The following is a 4,674-nucleotide window of genomic DNA, read 5'->3' on the forward strand; positions in this document are numbered from 1 at the left end:
AGTTAAACAAATTGTGAATGGACATCGCCTCAAACCATACTTGGAAGGGAAAGATGTGAATATGCTTGAAGATGACAAGGTGAGTTTCCTTCTAAGCTCACCGGATGGTCCCACATTGTAAAGGTCCAGGTTTGTTGTATAGTGTAGTTTTGTTTTTTTTTTCAAATTTTTTTTTAAAAATTACCTTTCTCGTTAAGAGTGTGTCCAACTCAATTGTGGGGAAATTCTTATGCATTTCTTTACCGTGTTGAGGACAACTCGGATTTTTTATAGGGGGTAGGGTAATTTTTAGTTTTGTTTTGTAAATAATCTCTTGTTTTGTAAATATTTTCTTGTTTTTATAATTTGGTTTAAAAAAAAATTAGGGTCGTCGTGGACCACGGTGATGACTGTGGCCTACGGTCAACGTGAACGTGAGTTACGGTGAAAGAAAACACCACGACATGGTATGTTCTGCCCATTTTGAAGTAATTCAACCGTGGACCACGGCGTTGACCGTGGCCCACTGTCTAAATTGTGAGAATTCGTGAAAGTGGTTAACCGTGGACCACGGTTCACACCGTGGCCCACGGTGCGGAGAAGGAAGCAGCCAATCGACGGGTTAGTTAAGCTAACAAAAGAATATTTTAATTTTTTACAACAAACCCCAACCACATATCTCACCTGCCATTCTCTTTCACTTTCATTAATCTTCTTCTTCCAAACTTCAAACCGTAATTTCATCATCACATTTCTTTCAAATAATCATCAATTTCTAAGATTTTTAACCCTAATTTTACTAGATTTTCGTGAGGATTAACAATACCAACCTTATTCCATTAATTCCTAAGTTTTAATCCGATTGTTGAGAGTTTGGGTGCCGAAAATTCTTAAGAAATTTGGGGATTTTTGCTTGTTTATGAAAGAGTATTAGTTTATCATCCTAAACATCAACCAAGATATGTTATTTGTCAATTCTTTGTATACATTGCAAAAATTGTTAAGGTAGTAATGAATTGAAGCATATCCACTTGCTTGTTAGTTGCAAAAGTTATACATTATGGTTGTGGATAGTAGTTGCAAAAATTGTTAATGTAAATCAAGTGTTTTCTTGAGTTTTGAGATATTAGTGAATTGAATAATGGGTTGAATATCCACAACCATGGTAACAAGCAAGTGTGGGGAGGTACATATTTAATTAACTTGGTTTTTTTGGGTGATTTATGTATGTAGATGGGTAGAAATTCGGATAAAGGAAAGGTAAAGGCTACATCTGCTAGTGGTCGGGCTGCTCAAGCCAAAAGGCAATGTATGCAAGAGGAACAAGAACAAGTGCGGGTGCACATTCCCAAACCCGACTGGAGAGGCGGGGTATTGTCAAGTTATGCTTTGGAATGGTAAGCGGAGCTATTTAGAGACGAATTGAGCAGTTTGACCAAGAGAAGCGATGCATTTATTTCAAAGAAAGAAGTGAATGACCCAGGTTTTGAGGCATTTGGTGTGTTTGACAGATTTGAGGCACTTGGGTGGGAAGCTGCACTTAAATGCTATGACAAAGAAAGTACTACGTTGTATGATAGGGAAATCGAAGAATGGGTAGCCACTTTGAGGTGCCTAACATTTAAAAAAGGTTCAGATATGAAGTTGATCGGTACAGTGGGTGGAAACCAAGTTGTGATGTCCTTTGAAACGTCTAACCAAATCGCCCTATTTGATAGCAAGCCGTCCAACTCGTACATTTACCCATTGGTTAAAGATTTGTTTGAAAATCCCGACAAACACCTGCAATGGCAAACTATGTTAGCAAAATTTTTAAAAGGAGGTAGGGGTACGAGTACGAATATAAGGAGGAGATATTTGAAGATTGAAGCTAGGTTGTTGATGACGATCTGTTTATCCAATGTGGTAACCCGTCGGTGAGACATTTTGATAGTAAGGAATAGTGATATTCCTTTTTTGTATGCATTGATGTGTGGAACCCCACTTATTTCCTTCCGTTACTTGGTTATGCACAACATATAGATCAGTCGAGAAGGTAACAAGAGGAAATTAATCCCACACTGCCGATTGATCATAGCTATATTGAAGCTTCATGGGGCCATTTAAGAAGGTGCGGTTGGGATGAAGAAAACTTTCAAGGAGCATATGTTGGATGATTTAGGCCCGGGTTGGAAATATACGAAAGGAGATAGGTACCATCAGTTAAAAATTTTGAATGTGAGATGGAGAGTGTTGAGAGAGGATGTGGAGCTGGAGTCAGGTGAAGAGTTGGAAGAAGAAGTAGAGGAACCGAGTGAACCGGAAGACATGGTGACGGGTGGTGGTAGTAGTTCCCAACATGGGGGTTGGGATTATTCGTCTGGGTCATATGATAGTAATTGGGCCCATATGGGGTCAATCAATGATGTGGTGGAAAGACATCAGCTCTGTTCGATCATCAAACCTTCATGGGGCATATCATGAGCGTGCTGAGAAAGAAACACATGATAGGCTTGAAATGTGGAACCGCGCTCAAGCTTATGGGCGAGAGCATGAACTTAACATGCAGTACTTAGACGACCGAAACGATCGTGGATTACACGACTTTACGACAATATGACGGTTCGGTGCATTATCCCAAGCTAACACTTTAATTTTAGCGAGTTTTCTAATTTTATGACGTCTATCTTCGGGCCGCCCCAACAGCCCTACTATTTATTGGGTCCTCATCATGTCAGGTGCACATCATTTTGTATATTATTTGTGTATTTGTTTATCTTCTGTTTTGTTTTAGTATTTGGGTGGATGGGAGGAAGATGAAACACTAGTGAATAGTGTTATGGGTCATGAAAGAAATTGGTGTTTTTAATTAGTAGTATCTTTGTTTATATTTTCTCAAAACCATACATTCGGGACAATGTATCCCAAGTCTGTGGATGGGGAAACTTTTTGTTTTTTTTTAAATAAAAATGAAAAAAAATAAAAAAAAATTTGAAGAAAACCGGAAAGTGGTAAGATGGCGGGGCAAAGGTTTGGTCCCTTTTCATGGTCACAATTCCCTTAAATTCAAGTTTGCTTATGTCACGCCCCAACCTAAGGCAGAAATGCCAGGATGTCATCGGATTACTCACAGCTCGAAGATACTATCATAATATAAACGTGACAATATCAGTTTAAATATTTTATTTCGAATGTAAACACAATATCCAAATACAAAAAAGCAACTCAAGTAAATAAATATAATAAATTTAAATGATGTTTGTTTTTATTAAATCCTATGGTCTTGTCAAACTATCTAAACTTCATTCTTCAATTCACTAGATAACCTGCATATGCATAGAAAACAGAGTTTGTCAACAACACATGTTGAGTGAGTTTATCACCAGTTTTGCAATAAAATAATGTTATAAATAAGAGAAATAAGCAAAACGTAGTAAATGCGGTAATGAAATCAAACCATGAGCAAATAAGTTGTCGATTAACCATTGCCAAGCGAATCGGGCGCCGATAAATGCGAATCGGGCGCCGATAAATCAACCATGAGCAAATAATAATAAGACCGTTGCCAAGAGAATCGAGGTTGGTCAATAGTATGGGAACCTAATACATGGGGATATGCGGGACCTCTCCGAACACGAATGCGCTCATAAACAAGTAAGCACATAACAAGTATATTTGATTAATCACACACAATTACACGTTTGCTATTTTTGATATATATATATATATATATATATATATATATATATATATATAGGGGTGGATCCAGTGAAAACTCCTCTTAAAGAGAAAACTTAAAAACTAATAAAAACACCTAAAAACTATTTTTAACTTTTTTTTAAAAAATTTTTTTGAAGTTTCTGTTTTTTCCATTATTCTTATATTTTGTTATTGATTCCAAAAAAAAAAAACAAAAACTTTGACGGTAACCTCGTCAGTGTAGTGCACATGTATAATGGTTTGCATTGCATGTATGAAACAGTGTTTGTATTGCATAGTATACAACAATATTGCAAATATTTGACACACAATGTTGTATATATGCAATATAAGACTAATACGCGCATCGATTACACATTGGTATGTATGTGTAATACAAAATTAACGCACATGTGCACTACATCGACTTTTATTTTATTATTATTTTTTTTCCATACAATACAACACTACTACACATATACAATACACAAATATTGAATATATACAACTAAATACTATTGAACTTAAAAATACATAGTAATACACATGTGTAATACAACGATTTCGCACAGTAATACGTATGTGCATTACAGTGAGTTTTTTTTTTAATTTTTGTATTTTTTTCGAGTGAAGGGGACCAAAATATAAGAATAATGGCAAAAACAAAAATTTGAAAATATTTTTTTATATTTAATTAAAAATAATTCTTTAGAAGTTTTTAACTTTTCTCTCTAAAGATGAGTTTTCTCTTGATCCTCTCCATATATATATATATATATATATATATATATATATATATATATATATATATATATATATAATATGATACACGCATATGTCCCCAAAACGTTGTGAAAATTGAGTAAAATAGGGGAATGATAAAACTCACCTTAAATTAATGACAAGCAATTAATAAATGCGATTAAACGAGCTAACGAAGAAGCGAGTCTTCCACTAAACGTCAAATGATACAAATAACCAGAATCTAAATCTTTTAGATATGATAACATAAATAAA

The sequence above is a fragment of the Bidens hawaiensis genome, unplaced genomic scaffold (genome assembly GCF_021521415.1).
Source record: "Bidens hawaiensis isolate Kalapana, Puna unplaced genomic scaffold, B.hawaiensis_p1.1 tig00038568_1, whole genome shotgun sequence".
In the NCBI taxonomy this organism is placed as follows: Eukaryota; Viridiplantae; Streptophyta; class Magnoliopsida; order Asterales; family Asteraceae; genus Bidens; species Bidens hawaiensis.